At 36.2% G+C, this 20861-nt stretch overlaps 1 long non-coding RNA gene across 1 annotated transcript; it reads right to left on the minus strand.

Annotated features, from left to right (window-relative positions):
• Positions 1–18056: 18056 nt before the first annotated feature.
• On the minus strand, positions 18057–20613 carry LOC135154436 (uncharacterized). Its single transcript, XR_010293828.1, has 3 exons — positions 20062–20613; positions 18867–18993; positions 18057–18362 (listed from the first exon to the last, which is right to left on the minus strand). It is a non-coding gene; the product is annotated as an uncharacterized LOC135154436 (long non-coding RNA).
• Positions 20614–20861: the final 248 nt, after the last annotated feature.

The following is a 20861-nucleotide window of genomic DNA, read 5'->3' on the forward strand; positions in this document are numbered from 1 at the left end:
AACCTTCGGAATTACGAACCTTATTTCGTTTTCGGATTAACGAACCTTCGGAATTACGAACCTTCGGAATTACGAACCTTCGGAAATACGAACCTTCGGAATAACCGAACCTTCGGAATTACGAAGCTTCGGAATTACGTATGTATGCGAGATTTTCGGGGGGGGGGGGTGCTGCGTGTGTTATTTTCCATGTAAGCAGCACCCCCTAGAATTATGGTGGGTGTGGCAAAATTGATAAATATTGCCGAAAGGGGTCTACATTTTTTAATTAATGACCCCCCCCCCTCCTTTTTTTTTTGCTTGTCAAATTTCTCGGGAGTGAAGCCTTTCTTTTAGCTTGTCAGGTTTACATCAGCGCCCCCTGTAAAAGTTAAATCGTTCCCAGGACCCTGCGGTAGCGGATGGAGGCGTGGAGCGGTCCCCCCCCCCCCCCCCCCCATTGATTCGCCTTCATCATAGACCCCCTCCCGAAGTAAGGACTTTGTGTAAAACGGGAATGAAACATAAATTTAAATTCACTGCGAACGACTAATCATAATGTATGAAAATTGTTCACTTACTAACTACGTGAGCAATAAAAAAAGGGTTTTTATTCGAAGTAAATTCAAGGAAATGAGAATGAAGATCGTTGATTGACGCAAGGTTACCATCTACAATAGATATTCTTGTAATATATACACAACAAAAAAAAGTAAGTCCCCCTTTAAACAAACCAATGCGAGTTTTTAATATATTTTTACATGAGCGTGTAGGTAATTTTCTAAGCTACCCTCTGAGTAAATGTTACGGACGTATTTTTCGTCATGCTTCAGTGAGCACCGTCAGAAGGCAAAAATGTCACTTTTCAAAAGTCACAAGCCAAATATCACAACTTTGATTCCATTTTATTGGAACTAATTCCACATTCTTATCATGAAAAATTGTCAGAAGGCTTGTAAAAGGTACTTTCTAATAGACGATACAACTTTTTTGGCTAAATTTCACGGTTGAATAAACACAAGTCAAAATTTGCTATAATTTGATTTTTACACATTTCTATCCATAAAAATGAAAGAAAATGATGACAGTTATTTTTGGGAAGAGTTTCTTCAAAAATATTCATCGTTTCACGGTTCAATGAACATTTATTGAAAACAAAAAATACGATTTTCAAATATCATAGGCAAGTATTGTTTCATTTTGGTAACTGAAAATGATATTTTCTCAGCTTTTTCGTTATGTTCATGACCAATTAACATGCTTCAATGATTCAAAGGCGTTTATGTAAACATTCACGCTTGAGTGAACATGTGGAAAGTGATTAGCTCTTTTTTACGTTATTTAAAAAAGTGCAATTCGTAACTATGGATATCTGTCACAAACCTCCTTGCATAGTTCATTTTATTTGATTTTTATGAAAATCCCGATGTTTAATGCATCAGTGAGCACACAATATTCTAAAATTATGCAAATTAGAGGAAAGTTCTAGGCCTTGGCCCCACATTGTGCCGTATCGAATGGTTATTTTGGTGTGCGCGCCTTTTGGATAATGTTACTCTGAAGCCATGTGCGAAGTTTCATGAAATAACTGTTGGCAGAAGCAACAAAAACCGTCCATGAAACAAACCCTCATTTCATATTTATTAAAATTTTGACTTCCTCATTCATAGACTTGTGTACATTATGGGTGCATTTGTTTAAGAATAAGTAACCTCTTATTCAATATGGTGGAACTTTTTTTCAAGGCTGTCTTTAGCAATGTCATTTGGCAGTAATGTTTATCAACCTATGGGCAGAATTCTGAGCAAAAATGAAATCGATTTGTTTATTTATGGATGAGTGAGCACGCATCAAAGTGGGAAAATTGGTATTGTCAATGTCACAGACTCATTTTAAAGGGTAATTGGGGGCAAAATCGGTTTCAAATGTGACTTTAATTGCTGTTGTTTTATCATCCATCATTTCTATCACTACACACTTTCCGAACTTTAAACATTTTCATGGTTGAGCGAGCACATTCGAAAGCTTAGAAATGAATACTCTTTATACTGCATAAATGTATTCTTTTCCTTACAATTTCTCATGATCAGTCTAATTTATGGACAAATCAGTGGTGGATCCAGAATTTTAATATGGGGGAGGGGCCTATAATGGGGGGAGCCACCAACATTTTCAAATTTTAACATGATCTAACAAGTTGTAGAGGATACTTCCATAAACCCCTATGATGATACGTCACAACACAGGCGCCGCGGAACGGTTTTCAAAGAGGGGGGGGGGCTGAGCCAAAAGTGTGTGGGGGTCTGACCATGCAAAAAGATCATAAACGTATGGTCATTTTTACATTTTTGTAAATGCTTTTGGAAAAAAGTGGGGGGCTGAAGCCTCCCCCCCCCCCCGCTTCCGCGGCCCTTGCAATACATTGTGCTCACTCAACCATGAACATACGATATCAAAATTGTATGTGGAGTGGCTAAATGATGGATAGTAAAACAGCATAACACCAAAAAATTCACCTAAAAACAATGTTTGCCCAACTTTGTATTTGCACAATCTGAAAAACGACTTTCAAAAATTGTCATTTTTAATTCAATCTTTAATTACTCATGCATGACTCACCCGATCAATCTCATTTTCCTCCATGAGTTGCTTAATGAATGTAAAAAACCACCTACGAAATATCATATCTCAAAATAATTCTGTTCGAAAGTTACAGCAATTTGATTTAGGGGGGACTTACTTTTTTTGTTGTGTATATATTATTGTAACTTGCCCCGTCCCGTCTTTTCTTACAGACACATTAAAATATGTATCACAAGCATTGCAACACCACCACCTCTACATTTCGTCCTATCATAATGAAAAAAGAATAACCATCAAAATTTAATAATGAAACAGGGGCATTGTTGTGAATCCATATTTCACTAAATCCATATACACACATTTTTTTTGTCTAATTGACAGATAAAATCATGGATAGAATCAATTTTTTTTTAATATATAGACTACGTGAGTTGAAATGGAGTTATTGCACATGTTACTGACTTGAAACTCTGGGCTTGCATTAAATTCATTTGGCAACCAATATTTATTACAGACATCAAATAGATTAGAGTTCCTATCAGGATCAATATCATTAATAACATCATCATGGTCATAATATATGGAATCATCTTGAGGTAATTGGTTTGGCAAACAATGGAAAATTTGATCAGGTTTAAACATATTATTCAACTCTAAGTTAGAGAGAGATGAAAAAGGAAAATTGAAGTCATGCATCATCAACAGTGACACACACCACCAACAGATACACAATAAAAACAGGGATATTAATCAACACACATGTAAACAAGAAATAATTGTTGAAAATGTGCACATGCATGTAAAGTCCGCAAGTAGTCTATTATTATCATTATGTTCATTAATTTCAGTAGTTCCACTGCAAGGCAAAGACAGAAGAGCAGACTCTCTCAAGTAGTCAAGTGCATGTAATGTCCTGTTCACTGTAATAACAGTTTCGTAATATCCCTTTCAGATTTTACACGTTTCTTTTTTGGTCTACATCCAGGCTTTTTCCAGGGGCGTCGATCCATTTTTCAGATTGGGGGGGGGGCGAAGTCATTAACGTTCCAAAGGCGCTCGATCGTACAAAACACCCACCCACACACACACACACACACACACAAACACACACATACACATATATATATATATATATATATATTATACACACACACACACACACATATATATATATATATATATATATATATATATATATGTATGACTCATGAGACACAGACACGTATCTCACTACACAGATAGTACGAGTGCCGAGAGTGAGCTCAAATTTCTTTATATTCTGAGCTGAAAACTTGATATTCTTAGCATTTTTGGTACCAATGATTAAGATTTTTATCTAAAAGAGAATAGATGCGAACGCGAAGCGCGAGCTGAAAATTTTGATATTTCGATCTGAAAAAATGACAGTTTACTGGACGTTTTTGATAAAGAACAAGCTATATATCCAAGAAAAGATGATTGCAAATTGAAGCAGTTCTTTTGAGGCTTAGAACTGAAAATGGGACATTTACATTCACCAATTTAATCATGAAAAGTATGGGTTTTTGCTACAGAAATGATGCGAGCGCGAAGCGCGAGCTGAAAATTTTTATATTCCAATCTGAAAAGCTGACATTTTGAGCACGATTTTAAATAAAGAACGAGTTGTGTATCTCAATCTCGCTTGCTGAACATTACAATCTTGTTTTTTTTTTATGCATATCCGGAATTATTGGGGGGGGGGGCAAAATGATATGTTTGCCCCCCCAATATTTTCATTGGCGGGGCGATCGCCCCCCCTGCCCCCCCCCCCCCCCCCCAGGATCGACGCCTCTGGCTTTTTCACAAGGACGGTAATCTTCCCATCGACAGACCACGCTGCTTCAAGATAGTCCTTGGTTTCAACAGCTTTCTTTACACGGGTCCCTATTTGTTTGTTTTAGTTGAAATTTTTGCAAGCAAGCACGATCCATGTTTTATAACACAGTATACTGCATTTTATTGCCATGATAAAATATGGTTGAATATTTATGGGCTTTTATAATCTTGACAGATCCATCAATATGTTTATTCACATTTGTTCAAACGACGTAAGTATTGATTATTTCAGATAATAGATGGGTTCAAAGAACAGCATTGTCTTGCAACTTTTGCCACTCCCATGCATACATGTTTATATTATTGTTCCAGATTCTCAGAGATATCAAATTTAAGGACAAGAATGGGTTGGGCTTTTGACTCGCTATTACAGGCAGCCATCAGAACTGTAATTTACCAGTTCATCTACTGCCAACTCGTTCGCTCATCACACCGTCTACCATGATAATTTATTATAATGCCATTCCGTCCATCAACATGTCGTCTGTAAACTATTTGGTCCAACCATCACTTCGTCTAATCACCAGTTCGTTCGTATCATAACCAATTGACCTAATACCCAATTTCTTTACATTAATTTGCCCAATTAAAATTTAATGATATATGGACTAAATGGTTATTGGACCAACTGGTTATTAAACGAAATGGTGAGTGGACGAAATTGCAATTCGACCATATGGATAGTGGATGAACTGATGGTAGACCAAATGGGAGCAGATTAGTTGATAATTGGACGAATCGGCATAAAAGCAATTGAAAATAAACCAGAATTGGTTATCTTTCTATATCACCATGAACACAGACTTAGAGCCGCCAGCAAAATCATATTTATTATACATGTATTTGGAAAAAAATCTAACAAACTGCATGCACCTTCATTGTCAAGATTAATTTCATTGTTCATGATCACGATACTGAACCAACCACGATGACGGTTGTTTCCTACCCGGGGGGGGGGTAATTGGTTTGGACGGGGGTGTGTGGCTGATGGTTCAAAACCCATACCCATATTTACGGGTCAATTGGCTAAAAAGGTACCCATTATTAAGGATTTATTAAAAATTGACAAGCCAAAAATAAATAAATAAAAATTAAAAGGTTATCACCAAAAATTGAAGGAGAGTATGGACCCATGTTTAAGGCCAGTATCTAAAAATAGGGGCCATGTTTAGGAATTTTCCAGCATAAAACTATACCCCATGTTTAGAGATTTCTTACCAAAAAGCGACCCATTCCAGCGGCACATCCCCATATGCCTTATTTCGTGAGCACCCAGGTGAGTAGCCAGGGGGGCGGACGCCCCCCCCCCCCCCCAAAAAAAAAAAAAAAAAAAAAAAAAAAAAAAAAACGCTCCCAATAAGGAAAAAAGAAAGGGAAAAGGAGAAAAAGAAAAAGCGAAAGGAGAAAAGGGAAGAAAGGTATAGCTTAGTTGTTTTTTTTTCCTCCTTTTTTTGGGTCAAAAGAATGAAAACCTAAACAGAAGTTTTGCTTCCGCGCGGGAAACATATCAAAATTGATATTCCCTTTTATTCCCCATACCTTTTTCTACTCCGTTTTTCCCATTCCATGCTGTGGGAATCGTATATTCTTGCCAGAAATTATATAAAGTATACACGGGTGTAAAGAGTGTGAAGAGTATTTTTTATCGCATTGACACAAAATTTTGGCTCTTCTGTCGGAGCGGTTAAACATAACCGTCACTCCCTAAATACTATTCCGCTTTTCAGCAATTATTTTTTTGGCAAAGCATGCATCTGCTCAAAGGGGGAGGCATTAAATTCGTGCCGTGCTATATGCAAAAGTATGTACGATGTTAAAGTTTGAAGTTTCTTAATCAAAAAAAGGAAGCGCTTAATATGAGCGAAATTACATAATTTTTTTCTTCAAAATAAATCGCAGAGGTTTCGGTGCTTCGCGAGCATGGGAAAGGAAAAGTCCTTCTTCTAGCTTGCATCATTCATCCCTTTTCACATTTTGAGCTCCCCTCACTTCTTAATCGAGTTATATATATACTCTCGGAAATATCAAAATTAAAACAGGTTAAAGTTTCGGAGAAATTTCTAAAATTCTATCAGAGCTTCAACGCCATTCGTGAGAAGGAATAGGGTTTATTTCCCTCCACCGTCTTCTACTGTTTGGCGACTCGAGTTAACGAAATTTAATGTGGATAAACTTTTTACAATCAAATCTGATGTGACCATTGTAGGCATAATTTTATCATTTCTGTTCTCTAGTTTTATCAAACGTTTTAAGCTTCCGCTCCCTTCGCACGGTAAGAGGAATTATTTCAAATTCTTTAGTCTTTTCCCAATTTAGGGGCAATCATAATATTTCTTTTAAAAACATTTATATTTTAATCACAGTAAGTCAATATTCGAGTTGATAAGGGTACTAGAGAAGCAAGAGAAGACCTTCTTTTGATTTAACTTTGATGAGATATCAAAAACTCCCTGCACCCTTCCCCCCCCCCCCCCACCCCCTAGGAAGCGAGCTTCGCGCGCTCGGTAAGCATTTGCGGCGGAAGCCCAACAATTTAGGGGGAACACAAAAAATTCTAAAAAGAAAGAAAAAAAGGGGTTATCAGCCTAAATTTTTTGGGGGACCACCAAAAAAAATTTGACAAGCAAAAAAAAAAGGGGGGGTTATCAACAAAAAATGTCTGTAAGTGATGGCACCGCACGCTTCGCGTGCACTTACCGCCCCCTCAAAAATCAAATCCTGGCTACGCAGTTGTGGGTACCCCCCGGTATCCAATTAGCACCTGAGGGTGAATAGCAACGGGGGTAAGATTCTTGCCAAAATAAATTAGTCTCGCGACTAGAATCGAACCCATATAACCCTGTGATTCTCAGTCTGAGAACTTGACCACTAGACCACGACTCAAACATATGATCATGAATTCAGACAATAATATTCTAATTACTGATAGTGAGAGGGGCAAGATATAAAGTCACAGGCGGAAATTCTTAAAAGCAGTGAGAAAGTGAAGAGAGCGAGCGAGAAAAACGAAACGAGCGAGCAAAATTTTCACCTTTTGACCACAAAATCTTATAGATTTTGACATTACATTTAAAAAATGATTTCAATTATGTTTCTTCCCCTTTTTTCTTGATCTTGAAGATTTCGGGGTCCGAGGCCGCCAACTTGAGCCCCCTCCCCCATTGGTAGGCCCAACGCAAAACCAATAATAGTTTAATCATTGTAAGTTAGTTTAGTAAATTTCTTGTCCATTCTTCAATTCTAGTATCAGTAAACATTTATAAGATTACCTTTTTTTCATTTCTCCGAATCAAAATCTGATGCTTAATTTTTCAGCCGTGTTATCACGCATTTATGCTTAATTCCGTCAAGCCATGTTAATACTTTCCTTGTCTCTGTACAGCAACGAATATTGCTAATTACACTAATGTAGATGGAAGTTTTCAAATATATGTTTGTCTAAATGTAACACAGATAAAGGAAACTACAACAGGTGTTCAGTTTTCACTCTTGTCAAAGCAAATACGAACAAGAAATAAAGTGTTTCTTTATCTTTTTTTGCCAAAAAAAACCCCCAACAAGTTAGAGAAGTTTTTAAATTGTCTTTATGCACAGAAATAGAAAAGATATTTATGTCAGAAAACGGTATAGTGAAAAAAAAGTTTGTTTTTTAAATAATGTTAGATGTTTTTTAAGAGAGAAGAACTATCTCAAGACTTACACTTTAATATAAATCTGTAAATCATATTGCTTTAATGAACGTAGGGGGTGATTCCATACGTGTCGTATGGGACATTTAAAGAACATTTGACAGTTTTTCGACAAGGAGAACAAAAAAAATTCCAGTAACTAAAGGTGAACATCAAGTACTACCAGAGTGTTTGGAAAACCAAAACTTAACATAACTTGAATTCGCATCCTGTATAATACAGATTTAAAATAGCAGGGGCGGATCCAGCCTTCGCCAATAGGGGGGGGGGGGGCCGGAATTTTTTTCAGCCATATTTTCCCCGATCGGCCGCTCGAAGATGTTTTATGGTTTCTTTGAAGGGGTAATCCTAGTAGTCACTTTTTAGTTTTATTCTTATAAATCAACATAAGTATATAATATCATAATCCTTATTTATATAATGCGAGCGCGAAGCGCAAGCTAATTTTTTTGGAAATCGTATGCATTTTTTCCTAAAATATGAACATTCTGGGCAATGTTTGGTATCCTGAAAAAGATGTGTATGCAACTAAATAATTACTACAAACGCGAAGCGCGAGCAGAAATGAACTGATGGAAAAGGTACTTGTTGAAGACTGTATGCAGTTAGCCATGAAGACGTTACATATTTTAGAAATCAAATAATGCGAGCGCGAAGCGCGAGCTGAATTTTTTTGAAATTTTTACCTAAAGAATGGAAATTCTAAGCACTGTTTGTAACTTAAACAGAACAGGTATATGATTAAACCATTGATGCGAGCGCGAAGCGCGAGCGGAAAATTTTCGAGATTTAGACCTACTGAACGAGACACATGTTTTGTAACTCATTAAAAAAGGATGAGTAATTGGGGATCTTCCTTACATTAATAAAGCTCGCGCAAAGCGCAAGCAGAAAATTTTTATACACGTTTTGAACTGATCGAAAAAGTACCTAATAAGGACTGCTTGCACTTAGCCATGAAGACGTTACATATTTCAACAATAAAATAATGCGAGCGCAAAGCGCGAGCTGAAAATTTTTGACTTTTCTGCATTAGAATGGAAAATTTTAATCAATTTGTGTAATTGTGAACAGGATAGCTATATAACTAAACATTGATGCGAAGCGCGAGCGGAAAAAAATCAAGATTTAGACCCCAAAACGGGACACTCTATTCATGTTTTGTAAATCATGAAAAGAATGAGTCATAGGGGATCTCCCTACATTAATAATGCGACACAAAGCGCGAGCAGAAAATTTTTGATATTGTGATCTGAAACTGGATAATGATTTAGATAGAGAGCAAGTTGAGTATCTGAATAAACATGTGCGCGCGTGTTTCATATTTTGACCTAGAATCTAGGCATTCTAAATACATATTTTATCATGAAATTAAAAGCGAGCGCGAAGCGCGAGCTTAAACTCTTTGATATTCCGATCTGAAAAAAAGAGTCAATTTAAGCTCTCTATTTCAAGCACTTTGTAGAAAAATTGTGAGGTGGATATGGATCGCACTTGATAAAGAGCTGATATTTTTCATTATAATTACTTTGAGTTTTGATATAGGACATAGGACACCGGATAGGACATCCTTAGGACATCCTTAGGACATGTCATCATAATTATGAAAATGATGACTGTCTTCCTATTCATCTTGCTAAGCGTGAGATGAAACAAAAGGGACATTTCAATTATTAAATTGATACCTTATTTATTAATGCCTAATGAGGGCGCGAAATCTGATGATATTATGGCCTGAAAAATTGATATTTCAAGCACTTTTGTAATTATAAATAGGATGCATCAGTTAATATATTTTTAACCAGGGGCGGAAATCTCTCCCAAAAGGTAGGGGGACAAGGGGCTGGAAAACGGAAAATTTGACAAGCAAAAAAAAAGAAAAAAAAGGTTATCATCCCTAAAATATATGTTTTATTTCGATTTTGAATAATGTATTTCTTACCATCATAAAAGACCACAAATAGTAGGGGGGACATTTGATATTGTGTCCCCTACTATTTTGAGTAGGGGGGACACGTCCCCCCTGTCTCCCCTGGGATTTCCGCCCATGTTTTTAACCATTAATGCGAGTGCAAATTGCGGGCCTAAGTTTTTTATACACTGTCATGAAAAGGGGATTTTAAGTAGTTTGTTATGTTATCAATATTGAGACATACATAACTCGACCATCAAAATGCGAGCGTGCAGCGCTAGCTGATACGTTGTGACAATCAAACCTGAAAAGGGATATTTTGACAACTTTATGGAATACACGAAAATAATAGGTACCTGATAAATCAAAATTTGCCAGTGCGCAGCGCGAGCAGAAAATGTTAATATTCAGACCATAAAAATGACATTTTTACAAAGCAGTTTTAAAAATAATTTAGTAAATCTCACAAAATAATGAAAGTTCGATTTTTAGAGATGAAATATGTTTTGTATATTGACTTCCAAACTTGATATTTAAACTCCATATTTAACAAGATAACTTATTGTTTGAAGGTTTGCATGGTGGTATGTACAATCGCTGATACGGTACACCATGTGAAGTGTTGTATAAACAGTGGGTAGGAGAAGAGAAGAAATGGATAGGCGAGAAAGTGGAGATTAGAGAGTAGAGTATTCTTTCTTGAAAGTAGTCCTGAAAGACGGACAGTCAACCTGCCCGAAACGTCGAGTCTCTCTACTACTCATCATCTCTACTCGCCGACTCAAGCCAGCATCTCCTCACTAGCTCTACTACTCAAGCTGTTCTCAACTCATCAATCTTTCCTGGTTTACAGTCCTTTTCAGGACTACTTTCAAGAAAGAATACTCTACTCTCTAATCTCCACTTTCTCGCCTATCCATTTCTTCTCTTCTCCCATCCACTGTTTCTACAACACTTCACATGGTGTACCGTAAACCACATCAGCGAAGATAACTTATATTGAACAAAATCACCTAACAGGCAATGCGAGCGCGAAGCGCGAGCGAATTTTTTTTATAGTGACATGAAAGATTCTTTTCATTTTCCAAGTCTTCCCCTCATCTTATTTTATTCACTCGTCTTCCTCCTTTCCTTTTTTCTCCTCTCTTTTCCCTCCTTTTTTTCTTTCTTTCCTTTTTTTCTTTTTTTGCTCCGCCAATGGGGGGGGGGGGGGGGCGGGCCCCTCGGGCCCCCCTGGATCCGCCTATGAATAGTAATGTGTCGTACGTACGGCACATGTCCTGTATCACACACTCTGTCGTACGGGACAACTTTTAATAGGACAATTATTGAAAAATGAAGGGCAGTAATTAAATCCTTATAGGATAAATCGATCACCCATGGGTCAAATATAGAAAAACTCATATTGTAAGATTGCATCATCAAAAATAAAAGTGGAGGAAAAACTTTTGCATTTTCATGTGTCGTACGGGACATCGCCTAAAATAGGTTCGGAAAAATCAGGGCTGCCTCTATTATGGATCATGAAAATGTTGTAGATATTATATGGAACCATCAATGATACATTATTCCATTGACCTGCAATATTTTCAATCTTCTTGTGCTTTGCCAATAATGGTTTCAGGCAGTGTTTGTACTTGACTATTTAATCAGCAAAATTATTGAAAATCGAAAATTCCATTGTTTCCCCCTAAAAAAATATATCTGACTTCACTTTTTGTTCAAACTCATAATTTTCATAAAATCTAGGTATCATAGTAAAATACTATACTACTTATGACTTATTGAAAGCATGTTGAAATTTATGATATTTTTGAAGTTCTAGAGTGGAATCGCCCCTGGTCGATATTTTACAACTCCCCCTCAAAATTCTGTCAGGACACGGAAATTATCTTTCTCCCGATCAACAACAACAAAAATAGACTGCTTCAAGTACTCTTTCATTCCAAGAACAAAGGGCGGATCCAGGATTTTCCAAAGGGGGGGGGGGCAAATTTTCTAGAGGAAATATATGATAACCCCTCCCCCCCCCCAAAAAAAAAAAAAAAAAGGGTTTTTTCTATCCCATTTCGTCAACGAAAAGTTTGACAAGCAAAATAAAAGGTCTTCACTTCAAAGGGGGGGGGGGGGGGGGCACACTGGTGTTTTCACGGAACCCCCCCCCCCCTCCCTGTTTCCGCCAATGCCAAGGACTATGGCAGAATTGAATATACAAGCAGCAGACACACGTAAAGTTAAATCGATTGATGGTTTTAAGACAAGGCTAAACAAAATTCAAATGTCTACTTTCATCCAGGAGGGGGGGGGGGGGCACATCATATTACAGACGCCTGCATCAATTATATCCCGATTGAGGAGTATGCCTGCAGTAACAGGAAGAAGGAAAAAAAAGAAGTTTTAGTAGTTGTTCGAAAAAAAAATATTGGAATTTTTTTTACAACCGAGTGCACTCTTTTAGTATCAGGCCTATTTCTCTTTTTTTTTCTTTTCTTTTCTTTCTTTCTTTCTTTCTTTCTTTCTTTTTTTCTTAGTTTCTTTCTTTCTTCACTCCCTCCCTCCCTCCTTCCTTCCCTTCTCTCTCTCTTCCCTTCCCTTCTCTCTTTCTTTCTTTCTTTCTTTCTTTCTTTCTTTCTTTCTTTCTTTCTTTCTTTCTTTCTTTCTTTCTTTCTTTCTTTCTTTCTTTCTTTCTTTCTTCCTTCCTTCCTTCCTTCCTCCCTTCCCTCTCTCTATCCCTCTCTTTTTTCTGTCTTCTTTTCTTTCTTTCGTTCTTTCTTTGTTTTTTTCTTTCTTCCCTCCTTTTATTTTCATCTTCTTTCTTATTTTGTTCTGCTGGGACAACTGATTATGCTGAAGCTTACAACTAGTTTGAATATGTTATGTCGGGTTTTTATAATAAACATTTTCCCCTATAAAGGCAAATAGGAGGCGCGATAGCTCAGTCGGTAGAGCGGGGGACTCACGATATTCCGGTGACCCGGGTTCGATTCCCACTTGGTGCGCTAGTGCCCTTTGGTAAGGCATTAATCCTCAGTACCAGGTCCTTCGGAGAGGACCTTAAGCCGTCGGTCCTATGGTTGCTTGCTTACAAGCATTCATGCTTTCTTAGCAATCAGGTAAAAAAAAATCACCACCAAAAACAGTAAGGTGAGAGGAACTTGGATGAGTGACAGCATCTTTAGTTTAATTTAATACAAGAATTTTTTTGGCATAAACCAATTAGCAGTTCTAATGAATCTAAATATAAAAGAATCAGAAATGCTTTAAATACTACAATAAGGAATGTAAGGAAACAATATTTTGAGAAGAAATTTGCTGCATTTAAAAGCAACATTAACGCAACATGGAATCTTGTAAACTTAAACTAAATAAAGGGGACAAAGGTTTTTGTGACATTAAAATGAAGTGTATTGGCGAATTATAACTACTGACTTGATTTTAATTTCCAATGCATAAACCAAGCAGTTCTAATGAATCTAAATATAAAAGAATTAGAAAATGCTTTAAATACTACAATAACGAATGTAAAGAAACAATATTTTGACAAAAGAAATGCTGCATTTAAAAGTAACATTATAAAGCAACATGGAATCTTGTAGACTTAATAAAGGGGACACAGGTTTTTGTGATATTAAAATGAAGTGTAGCATTAATTCCTAAGGTTGAAAAAACAAAATTTATTGGTGTAAACATTGATTCAAAATGACTTAGAAAATTTTCATACAAAATATAGAGATGAAAATATAAAAGAATATATATCCAGATTGTTACTTTTTACCAGCTAATATTGCGAATGTTGTATTCCACACTTATATTGCCATTTTGTCTTAATTGTAACTTAATTAATTTGGAGTATAGTACTTTTCAATCTAACCTAAAGAAATTTGTTGCAAAACAAAATGAAATATTTAGAATCATAGCTGGAGCAAGCCCAATATCTAAAGTTAGCAAAAATATACTCAGAGTTTAAACTGCTTACTTTAGAAGATATTACAACCTACCAGAAATGTATTTATATTTATCAGTGTATCAATCGGCTTATGCTTGTTAATTTTTCTCATTTGTTTAACAAGTCTGAATTTATATACACGCTCCTCTTCATTAATTAATTTGCCAAGACATATGACCTGTTCTTATTAACATAATATTCGTGGAACAATTTACCTACAGACATGAGAAATGCACCAACTTTGAATACTTAAAAAAAAAAAAAAACTTACGCCTGTTCCCTAAATTTTGTAATTTGCTTTGCAGTTTTAGTTGTGGGATGATTGGGTTGACGATTTATTAAAATGATATACCAATATTTTATATAAAGTTGCCTCCCCCATTTGTTTACCCCTTGTTTTGTATTGTATTCTGTTTAGATAGGTTTTTTTCATGTATTGTTTATGTCACGGTGCACTCATCACAAGCGAGTCTTTCTAAGTTGCTACCTCCATTTTTTTGTTCAAGTTCTTAAAATGTATTGATGCTTCAATCGTTGGAAATAAATGTACTTTCATTCATTCACTCAAGTTTTATTTCTTGATTTCATGCTTTCCTCCTAACAGGGGGGTGAAACTCCGCTTCTGCATCCGGTCAGAATTGAAGAAAATTTTGGAGGGTCAAAAGTGCACACTGCTCCCATTTTTCGTATACAAGCCTATGGACACCGCCACTGTTTTGGTACACCAGCGAAATGAAGGCGTGGTCACGGAACGTCCTTCGCGCATAGCGTAAAAATATGTAAATTAGTATTTTGTCACTAATTAGCATAATGCGCGACCTATTATTCATCTATTTTAATGATCTATTTGTTATTGCTTGTTACGATTAATATCGTTGGTGTCTGTCAGTGATTACATCATGTCAGATCATTCGTTTTTTTCCTCCTCAGAGTTTTATTATTCATCTATTTTAATGATCTATATGTTATTGCTTGTTACGATTATTACTGCATCTTTGCTTTTGTTTTAGCTGCAAATGGCCAGGATCTTTGCTTAAAAATATTACAGAGGAGTTCCCAAAGAAAATGTTGCCATATAAGATGACATCTCTTTAGGTTTCTGGAGCCCTTTTTTCTTTTTATTGCAGAAAACGAAATGAACCTTTTTTCATAATATAAACAAAGATAATAACAAATCAAAATTCTTTTCCATAATTGTAGTCTCCAATATAAGTCCTATTATGAATAGTAGTCCTCGGAGCACTTAATTTTAAATGGCGACTTCTATGTCAAACATCAATAATCATGACCTAGGTATATACCATATTTTAGGGGGGAGTGGGTTCTCAAAATTAAATAGGCAAGAGAGCAAACCGATCATAGGCTATTTCTTTTTTTATTTTCAACTGAAAATGAATCTGGTGTAATTTTCATATGGAAAGAAAAAATACATTTAATATGTAGGTTTCAAAAATTTGGAGAAATAATTAGCCCCCCCCCCCCCGTTATGAACAGTAAGGTCTTATAATTGCTTCTTTCAAAACAAACTGAACTTTCACCCCCCCCCCCATCTCTCTCTCTTTCTGTCTGTCTCTCTCTCTCTCAGAAACTGACATAACGATATGCATACAAGCAAATAATTCTCCTGTCATTTTACTTTCTTTCCCACTCTTATCCTTATTTTTCTTGAATAATATCTTAATTGACTGCTGTTTGATCTCATGTAACAGTGGCATCATCACATTTCAGTACAGTGCAACATCTTGTGCCATTTGTGTATAACAGCTCAGAAGCAATATATCATCACACTTAATTGATAAATGAAAATTACCAAGATCAAAAAATTCAATCAAAGTTAACATGTTTATTAAGGAATCCATTTTCTAAAACATTGACATTAACATAAAAATAATAATTAGCGTCTACCAAGAATTAAATTGTATTTTAAAAAATGAAGGCAATGCATAGCTAAAAATGGCTGTTACTGGGTAGGGGTAGTATGGGGTGGGTATATAAATGTACAAAAATAGGATTAAGTACATTTTTCTACATTGTACAATGTTTGTTAAAATTTCATTCAAAGGATCTCGATGAGCCTATAGTTAATATTCCATAAAAGAGCATAAAAATCTTTGATATTCGTTTATTTTTTTCCACAAAAGTTTGTCACTCAAAAAAATTGGTAAATTCCTTTCAAATTTGCTGACAAGAAATAATCTACTGATGTGAGAGCACTCCTCATAAGGGGGGGGGGGACACAATGCCAGACTCTACCTAAAGAGTGCCTTCCCCAATCAATACATTTGCGAATCATTAACAAAATTTGATTTGTCTACTGTCACTGTGGTTAGAATTCAATCTATTTTTGAAATATAGTCTATTTATATATTCTTGCAGTGGTAACCCATTTCACATTTTTTTTTAATGAAGATAACAATAAATGCAACTTAATAACCCTACATAATTTATGAAGACTTGCAGTGGCGTACCGTGGGTCACGGAATTGGGGGGCACCAGCAAAAATTTTGAGTCCCTTAGTGAGCACGCGAAGCGTGCTCAGTTGCCAGGTATATTGACCTAATAGAGACATTTTTAAAGACAGTGCCATTAAACAGATATGTATCTCACTGGTCAAATAATGATATTCAGACCTAAAAAGGGACATTCTAATCAATTTTTTAATCATGATACGTATCTGTCTCGCTAAACAATGCGAGCGCGAAGCGCGATCTGAAATTTTTGTATATATTGAGCCCAAACAGGGAGATTTTAAGGACTATATTTTAGGAATCCATTAAGAGTATACATATTTCACCATATATAGTCATCTAATGCGAGTGCCAATTAAGCGCTTGCTGATTTTGTTAGAATTACATCTAAACACATGAAGCACTTGCAGTCATTTTAATCATGATTATTAACATACGCATCTCACTAATTAGATATTGCGTGCGCAAAGTGCGAGCTGAAAATTTAGGAAATTCAGACCTGAAGAGAGGCATTTTAAGGCTTGTTTGTAGAAATTCACGAAGATCATACGTATTTCACTAACCAAATGATGCGAGCGTGAAGCGCGATCTGAAAATGTTTGATATTCAGATCAGAAAAGGGGACATTTTAAGAACTGTCCAAGACATATCTCACCAATCCACTAATGCGAACGTAAGTACGGACAGGAAATATCTTATATTAAGACCTTAAAATGGGGCAATCACTTTAAGTAGACATGAAAAAGAAGCATACTATTTTACATAAAACAATAACTCGAAGTGCGATGAAATATATTTGGTACATATTGACTTGAAAACGGGAGGTTTTAGTACAACAGGATTATATATCTTGTTAAACAGACAGTGCGCGCACCAGGAACAATGAAGACATAGGCCATGAGCAAATTATGTTTCATAAAGTTATGAAAAAATGTTTCTTATGTAATATAACATAACATAATTATAATATAATATAACATTATAATGAACAATAATTTCTTCTTTCCCACTACGTTTCTCTACCTCTCCTTTTCCTCGGTTTTTTTTGGTCAGCTGATCGGGGGGGGGGGGGGGCTCGTGCCCCCCATAGTTACTCCACTGAAGACTTGTAATCATGGTAACTTTGCCCCCAGCCTGTTTTAGGTAACATAAAAACCTTAATTTCTTGCTCAGCCCGTTTACCATAATTGTCATAATGACAAGACTGCAATAGTAATAACTTGTTTATGAAATAAGGTCCAGGAGTGATACTAACATTATTTCTTAATCTTCTGATCACCTTTATTATCATTTAGCTATGCATGATTTTTATTTCAAAATACAATATTTTTTGTCTTACAACCCTAAGTATGTCACTAAAAGAAGACCTATCCTAATATTGAATAGGCCTTTAAACTGGAAAATAATATGTATTTTCATAAAAACTACTAAGAACTAGTAGAAGTACAAAATATCAATAAAAGGTGATACATTTGCCCGTTGGAAAAATATTTCTTTCTTGTATTTTGTGTGAAATTTTGTACCAAAACTTGTATACTTCAATGTCATTGCCCGGTGACGCAGGGGCCGCGGAAGTGGGGGGGGGGGGGGGGGGGTGGTGGAAGGCGGGCTTCAGCCCCGACTTTTTTCCAAAACCATGTACAAAAACGTAAAAATTATGTACGATTGTGATTTTTTGCATGGTCAGCCCCCACTTTGAAAACCGTTCCAAGGCCCCTGTGATGAACCTGAACTTGTACCGCACTCTTTTCTACAGATGTGTAGTTCAATTAACATTCAATGCTTTATTAATATATTTATTTCAAATTAATTCATTTTTAATGTGTTATTGCAATAAAGTAACTACTTTTTAGTAACTTGGCCTTCATATCTCTTCTTGGCACTTATGTTGTGATACCAGTACTTGAACAGCTTGGGAAGTGGGAAACCTGCATGGTAAAAGAGAGAAAAGAACAAAATAAGCTGTAAATTATTCTTACTCATCTAGTCCAGTTTATTATAAAAAAAGATGTAAACTCTATTTTATACTCTTCAGTGATAAAACAATCCAGATAAATTCATATAGCAATATAACTATCTACAGTATGTTTTGAAAATAAAGAGTGCAAATTAATTCAAATATTTATCAGAATTTTGTGATAACTGTTAATATCTTGGTTTTTTATGCAAATGCATGTACATGTATAAACTAGAGATATGGATAATTAGTATGCAGTGTTAAAAATGGAAATACTGGTAAACCTGAATTCAAACAAATATTAACTCACAATGGAACTTTAACATTACATGATATCGCATCATGTTTCAGCACAATTGGCCATAGCCCACCCCCTCCCAAAAAAGGGGGAATTTTTTTTTTTTTTTTTTTTTTTTTTGGGGGGGGGGTGATGAGCTTAGATACAGCCTGTATATTATCAAAACAGTAAGCATACCTTGCAATTTTTCCATTCAGATATCCTGTTCCTCATTAGATTGTAACTAACACTTGCTGATCGGCATGGTTCTCAATTTTGTACTTCTGACTAGGTGTGAACTGCTAAGAACTTGGTCCCATTGGATCTGCAATTGACAATTTAAATTTGAGAGTTTTAGAGATAAATAAATTACTCTTCTTAAACAATATTTTTGAAATTTCTAGCTGCCCATATCCCAGGTCTATGTATGAATATTCCAAACTAGAACAAAAAAGTTATCTGGACCCGAAACTTCATTCTCTATCACATAGAGGCATAGGCCTACCTCACTCTGATTATAAAAGTACAATGATTCCAACCACATATTTCTACAGCTGTATATAGCTGAATCTGGTCTATGCTGGGCCTGTATAACTTAAGAATCACATCACATTTGAATGAAGTAAAAACTTAGAACGTTTTCAAATTACCACCCCAGGCCAGGCCCAGGGTATCCTGTTCAAATAGACTTGATTTAGGTCAAGGACAAGGGTAGGCTACGCCATTTCATTCAAATCTAACTAAGACTAAGTAACACTAACAGACACTGACTAATGCCAAGTCAATCGTATTTCAACACTGATTATTCTGAAGTAAAACGTTCCTGAATAAAAGAAAATTCTGAGAATACTTATTCATATGAAGATGAAATAGCGGGGACGGACTAGGCCTAAACTTCAACTTTCAAGCTTGAAGTTTGGGCCTAGTCCGTCCCCGCTATTTTCATACCCCATGACTACATCGACAATCTCGCTAGCCGGCTAGCACCGGCGATATCAAAGGCCGGATCCCGCTCTGACCATATCCCTACATTGACCTAAATGTGAATAGGCCTAAAATCGACAGTTTGTCGTTACTAAAAACAGGAGGTCGGAAACAAGTCCACATCTACCCCTGATAATTGTCTAATCACAATGAAACTGAAATACACCTTTTTTATTTTGGACCTACATGAAACATTCCGATGAATGTCTAGATCTACGACAAACTATAGACCCCTAGATATAGTATTTTTGAGAAACTCAATGATCACACTTATTTGGAAGTCAGGCAAAAGAAATATTGAAATTGAGGTTTACATATTACGTACGGTAATACAGGATGAGCCCCGAACCCCGGCAAACATATTACAATTTGCAAGTGAGATCATAACATGAAAATGAGCGTAACTTACTTTTATTCCTATGGAATGTCATTAGAATAGTATTGATGTTCCCTCCAAGATTTTCTGCTCCAATGAAGTTCACTCAGATACCATGATTTCGAACATCAATTCTATAAACAGATAATTAGTCTAGCTATTTCGTTTCAGAAACTTGAAATTCGCAGAGTCCAAAAGAACGACACTCCGCACAGATATCGTAGGGAATTGTGGGACGGAAAAAATGTTTAATGCATGAGTACATGAATAAAACATTAGCGTTTTATCCAATCATACAAGTGCATTATGCGTATTTTGACGTCATTCTCATGAATAAAACATTGACCCTCCAAAATCAACCTTCAAATTGTCCGCCGGCAGCCATGTTTGTTATGTACAAAACCTATGGGAAATAAAAACGCGCGGAAAGAGTTACCTCTCTAGCTCCCTTCGGGAGCTTATACGTAAGATTGTATCTCTGTGCCTCCTAATTGGTCTGGCGCCATCTGCGACAAATTATGCAGTCTGCTTTCCAGATTCGTACCGCAAAAAAAATGTGAGCATCTCTTGTATTTTCTACTTTAATTTAAATTTTGACGAAAACTGGTAAGTGTGACTGTGAAACTATGTTGCATGTATATATATTTTAAGAGCGATGTCATTGTATGATTTATTATTAGAGGGATAAGTGCAGGTACGTCAGAGATATGATAAACGAAGTGTGACCCTTTTGAGCACCGGAACCCACCACACCAGCACCACGAGTATCGCGGATGATTCTTCCCGAAACTTCCCGGGAGGCATTCTTCATTGCGCTGTCGGGGGGCGGGCGC

Source organism: Lytechinus pictus, chromosome 6 (genome assembly GCF_037042905.1).
Source record: "Lytechinus pictus isolate F3 Inbred chromosome 6, Lp3.0, whole genome shotgun sequence".
Taxonomy (NCBI): Eukaryota; Metazoa; Echinodermata; class Echinoidea; order Temnopleuroida; family Toxopneustidae; genus Lytechinus; species Lytechinus pictus.